We start from the raw sequence: 6,122 nt of genomic DNA on the forward strand, positions 1-6,122 counted from the left end.
CTGCCCTTTGGGAATATTCTTGTAGTTACTAATCCTCTTGTTTGTTGTTTCTTCTATCTTTTCTCTGCTGCTGAAGGTATAGAAGTATGGTTGTAACAGCCCGAAAGGGATCCCAAAGGGATTCCATTTTATGCCTAAGTCCCACAATGCATATAATGTTCCCTCTATGTTGCAGTCTCTTTTGACAATGTGGTTCAATCCCTTCTTCATTTCTGTGAGTAAGGCCTTTACTTTTATCACCATTAAATCAAGTGTCCCCGCATGACAGTTGCACTCATTATCCATACCTCTCATGAAAATTGCTTCAGGTTTACAAAGGACTGCTGCTAACGGTTTGTGGAACATCCAAGCAATTGAAACATTATCCATTAATGTTAGTCCTTGTGGACATTCCCATTCTTTGAAAAATTCAATGAACAATTCTTTAATGGAGAACATTTCCAATAGAGGGTTATCAAATAACGCATGAATAATTACTTTCGGGGGTACTTTCTTACATTCTAAAGCGACTCTGCCGTGCGGTAAAATTGATAATTTTCTCTGAAACACAAACATACCTCTTAGAGATCTATCCTTGTCATCATATAATAGGTGGCCTATAGGGAGGTTACCATTCTTTGAACTAGTGTATGAAACTATCTTTCCTCCTCTTGTCGCTTTTGTAGTTCTTACCTGCGATTCCGGGCTGTCCAGATGAACAGAGATTTCAGATGAGGGTTGCCAGTCAATAAATCTGCTAATCCCTCATGCCTTTTGAGCATAGGGTACATTGCATACGTGCCCACGCGTCATTCCTGTGCGCCCAACATGTCGTGCTCTCCTGGGCGATCCAAAGGATCTCAGTGGCTGCACCTCTGATGACCTCAGCATTAGCTCTCCGTAGGATATCACACCCGTGGAAAGCTGTTTTTGACTGCCAGTAGCACTAATTCCCTCATGTAGGGAAAGTTAAGTGATGCCTTGCAAAACTGCACCATATCATTGGTTTTCATAAAGAGCAGGAAGGAGTTAATTGTTACTTTCAAGGGACGGTTGGGGAAGAAGGAAGGGAGGTTATTTGCAATAAACCATATTGCATGGTCAAACCATAGACTCTTGGGCTTTACAGTCAATGCATTCTTCTGCACATCGACACTTCAGGTACAGTCGTCCCACAATGAATATGTCGTTCAAGTACTTAGGTGTTCTCCTGTCTATTTCTGAGATTCTGCTCTTGCATCTGCCAAACACTCCAACAGGTGAGACACACCTCCCCGTAGCAAATGTTGACACGGGAAAGAAGCTGGCCAATGGGTAGTTATGTACTCTACTAATTTGAAAGTTCTGTGCTGCCCTCTTAGCTTCTGTTTTGATGCTCTTCTCATTTGCTACTACTAGGACTAACCCCGTATCTTGGGCAAAATGCACCAACAAGTTCATATCATGCATTTCCCAGGTTTTATTGTCATAAGCCACCAGTTCCGCTTCTAAGACCCGGGGTGGGAAGAAGGGATTAGCGTAGGTGTGCGATGAGTTCTTTCTTGGTGTGACAGTGGCAATCATTAACTGATCAGAATAAATTGCTTGTTTCTCCTCATTAGAGAGACCCTCCGTGTCACAAAATCTATGTTGTAATACATTGGAAGCTGCCTCTGGCAGTGAGAAGCACTTCAGTCCCAGGTTATCTGCTGATAATGGGCCCGCTAAGTTTGAATACACAAATAGGTTCCTCATTACTTCGGGTGACTTCTCTGCATGGCTCAGTAAGGCAGTACCATAAGTAGCTATAGGCTCTCAGACAGTTGTTTAATCAGGGATAGGGTCTTCATAAGTTGCTATAGGCTCTCAGACAGTTGTTTAATCAGGGATAGGGTCTTCTAAATGTTTCCTTTGCCCAAGACTAGTATCCGACACCAATCATTGAACGATAGCTGCATCAGTAACAGTTTTAAGGACTCTGGGTGGTCACTCAGTTCTTGAGTATCCACGGCTATGATAGCCTCGTGGACCTTCTTGTTGAACATAGAAATCACAGCAATGATGGGGCTGGGAGGGGTTCCGTATACCCAAGCCCCTTTAAGTTTTGATGCCATGATGATAGGTGCTGAATCTAGAAAAGCAGTCCATCAATCAGTCAAGCTTTCCATTAGAGCAGAGATCGTGGTAATCCAAAAATGGCAAAACTTGTGTGTTTTTAACCTAACTACTACTAGCACCACATACTTTCCATTCATCATTCCTAACTTTTCTCTTTGCATTCCTTATCTTTGAGTTTATACAGTGTCAGGCTGTGGGCAATCTGATTACTGCCATTCATATATCAGCAATTACTGTTCTGATGCACTAATCATTGATTTTTCAGCAATGGAAAAACACTCATTAGCAGGTCAGTATGATAAGCTCATAGTTTGGTTTCAGCATTCCTTACTCAACCAGTACTAGTTTGAATATCACTTACACATCCTTCACAAAATCTGTAGGTATATTATCATCTCGCTGTCCAAACCTGCTATACAGTTTGAATATCACTCAACCAGTACTAGTTTGAATATCACTTACCCATCCTTCACAAAATCTGTAGGTATATTATCATTTCGCTGTCCAAACTTGCTACATAGTATTTTGCAATCCCTTAACTTTCAGTCTACATCCTACTTTCAAAACTGCATTTCATCACCATGACCCATCATAAAATAAAAAAGTTTTCATCCATATGTTCCCAAATCCAGCATAAGTATTAAGTTTTCCAAAAAAATGAAAAATTTTTAGTCAAGGAGGACATGTAGACAGCAAGAGTGTCAATTGGATCAGCTTCTACATCCTTCCCAGTGCTCACGAGACAGTCCTCCTCCTCCTTCAATGCCGGAACAGTCAGCGTTCAAACTTTTGTAGTGTTTATATCACCCACATATCTCCTCTAGTGATCCTCATGAAATCTTGCAGAGAAGCGCAGGGACTCACCTGCCACCATCCAGGGAAAACACAATCAATTAGTTCTCAGTGGGAAGGTAGGCTTCAACACCCCTGCACAGTTACAATCCATGTCCATCTACATGAATCCTATGAAAACATCCTAGGGGCTCTTCCATACTTACCTGGTAACACATGTTTAAACATTCGAGATAGTGTTTTCATATAGCTATTGCAGCATGTCAGATAACTCCACAGTAAATGACACACTTCCTTCTCTATTTTTACTGATGTTTAATAAAGTTCATCTCTCCTGGTATTTCTCTAGTCTTCCATAGATTATGGTTCTCCAATACCTTCATCAAGGGAGTTGGTTAGTTATCAAGCCACCCCAAAAAAATCCAGCGTTAGTAAACCACACTAACTCTGTCAACGACCAACTTTAGTCACCAGGGGGTTCCGATAATTATCAGGCTACAATACTAAACTGTATTTCTGTTTTTTATCTACAGGTCCAGAGTCCATTGTTAGCTAGACAACCCACAATTGTGGTCCGATGTACTTGCTGTAAGGTTAGAAGTTAAAACTGTAATAACCTTGTCTAACTCTTCTAAAAAATGCCGTGCAAATGCCTGTTATGCTTCTACTGATATGTGTTATTTTTGCTTCTACGGTAGCACGCGATATGGAATATGCCTATCCAAGGAGAGAGGAGGGCAGCGTCATTACATCACATATCACAAGATTAAGTGCGTTCGCAAGTTTTTCACCATAATGACGCCAAGGTCAGGCTACCAGACAAGATGCTTCAGACAAAAATACAACATAGAGAATGATTCTTAACATCAACACGTTTCCAATTAGTCCGAAAACTCCACAAGCTCCAAGAGAAACATGCTGTTCTTCGTGCAGCAGTAATGCATTACGACTATTCTTGGATCAATACAATGTCGTGGCAGGTCGCTTCTATCAGAAGTTCCTCTTGATCGTGTATCCCGAATGGTATAAACACCGTGATCTTCATTACAGTGCCTAAGATGCATGGTCTCGTTTCTAGTGGTAATGGGCACACCCATTGTTATTCTGAGGTTCTGTGCATCTCATTTGGCCTCTCGTGCGTAGTAACTCATAAAAATTGGCGGGATTCTCTTCCCCTGCTCAAAGTACTGGGGGGCCCTTCCGTGAGTTCGAATACCTTCCATTTCTACCTTTCCTTTCTATAAACACGCCCTTGGTGGATCAGTTCGACTCCTTAAGTTTCTAAGCGCAACGCTCTCTGTATTCGCAGAGTTTTCTATTTCATCTAGCAACTCTACTTACCCAGGCCTCCGTCCGTTCATCGCTGTAAGCTCTTGCTTGCATGGCTAGTTTTCTCTTATGCATCCGAAACCCCTTTGCCACTCGCATTTCCTCACAACCATAAGAATGGCTAACGTCGTAAGTGACCTCTGTCATCGTATTACTATACAAGCCTGTATAATGATCGTGCATTTCGACTCCTAACCATTCCTTGTGCTAGTGTCCTAGTACTCTGATCATCTGGAGTTTCGTGGAGTAACCGCCTTCGGGCTCAAGCACTTGCATCCTTGGGGAGTGCACCTAACCAGATTGCAACCATTGCAAGTTGCATGGAGGATAACCAGGTGAGTGGACTGGAAAATAGTAACACTCCCGCCACCCACAATAAATGTCTGAACAGGGTGAGCTACGACACTCGTTCAGCTTCCTTGGTCGAGCATGCACCTGGCAGGACTATCATATTTTGCGTTAGGAGAAGCTCTCCTGAGAACTGATACACGCAGAAAGTATCCCGTGTAGCAGAGTGCGCTTTGAGCACGACGATGCGCACCTCCATCTTTACGATGGAGTCATGATGATCTGATACAAAGAGTGTAGCAATATACTCCAGCAGAAGCTGTTACGAGCGGAAGATGGGATGAGCCCCACACAGGGGAACGCCAGTAGGAAGTTATACGTACCATCGAAGGTAGAGTTAGCCTGCTTGTGTTTCCTACTTGCTCCGCTAGACGGGATGGCATACGGCTATCTCGACCGCCTCTCTAGTGTGCCTTCACTCTCTGCACCTCTACTTTGCACTTCTGACGGTGCGTAACTCGAAGCTTGAAGGGCATCCAAAGCTCCCTCGAGTTTTGTGGCTGAATGTTCCAGTTCCTTCCCGCTCTCCTCGCATTGTCATGTAGTCCCCTATTGGGCTTTCCGGCGTTTCAGTAATGAACTCGGGTGCTAGACCCATCCCCAAAGATCTTGTCTGATTTCCTTCCTGATAGTACATGGGTAATGCACATCGGCGCGAATTGAGTTACTGTCCTGATTATTCGTATATGCATTGTCTCTACCCAATCGATTTCGTCCCTCTTTTTCTTGTGCCAGCGGGTATACCTCGATAGTCCCTAAGACCCTCTCGTATCTTGGTCTTTTGGTAACCATTTTTAATTTCTTAGCTAGTTACCTTCCCACGGATAAAGGGCTTCCACCACGACTCTCCTTTCATTTAAATTATAATTTCTTTAAATAAAAAATGCCTTCACCCCGCCTCCATCCTTTTATACCTTATCTCAAATTCTAACGTCCCTCATCTTAGTTATTCTAACGTCTCTTATTCGTGGAATGCAAGGGGATAGGAAGGGGAACCTTTCCTTATACCCCGGAATGCAAGGGGATAGGAAGGGATTGTGTATGTGTGTGTGTGTGTAAAAATAGAAAGAGAGTATGTCCCCCTATACATTGATACATACAAGTATTTGCATGTGGCATTTTAGTTTAGTTCATTTCTTCTTATTTCTTGTCATAAATCTGTAGAATCTTCCACTATACAAGATTGTGAGACTGGATAGATGGCTTAAGTGTACTAAATGTATGAGAATGCTTGAGGGGTAGATTTATATTTAAAGCCTCTATTAACTGGGAAGTTCTTTGCATTGTGATAAATTTCTAAATATATAAATGTATAGAAATAGATGATGAAATTAAAGTTAGATTTTCACACACACACACACACACACAAATAAATATGTGACTTACTCCATATTCACTACTCTAACTCTATTCATTAATTTAGTTGAATTTTTACCTACTTTCCGCGATCATAAACTAACCTACCTTTCAATGATTCTCCCTAGGTTTCGTAAAAATTGACACAACCCAACGGCAAGAGATGTTCGGCCTGGTGTTGGTTAGATAAAGCATACTTCCCACCAAACATAAATACCTAC

The 6,122-nt window shown here is 42.2% G+C and overlaps 1 long non-coding RNA gene across 2 annotated transcripts; it reads right to left on the reverse strand.

Moving 5' to 3' along the window:
- Positions 1 to 2,616: 2,616 nt before the first annotated feature.
- Positions 2,617 to 5,021, reverse strand: LOC147896020 (uncharacterized). Of its 2 annotated transcripts, none has more exons than XR_015541928.1 (2): positions 4,869 to 5,021; positions 2,617 to 2,940 (listed from the first exon to the last, which is right to left on the reverse strand). It is a non-coding gene; the product is annotated as an uncharacterized LOC147896020 (long non-coding RNA). The 2 variants fall into 2 exon arrangements; XR_015541927.1 differs by lacking the exon at positions 4,869 to 5,021 and adding an exon at positions 4,210 to 4,558.
- Positions 5,022 to 6,122: the final 1,101 nt, after the last annotated feature.

This window comes from Dipteris shenzhenensis, chromosome 12 (assembly GCF_047967505.1).
Source record: "Dipteris shenzhenensis isolate YYH24624 ecotype China chromosome 12, Dip_SZ_1.0, whole genome shotgun sequence".
NCBI classification, from domain to species: Eukaryota; Viridiplantae; Streptophyta; class Polypodiopsida; order Gleicheniales; family Dipteridaceae; genus Dipteris; species Dipteris shenzhenensis.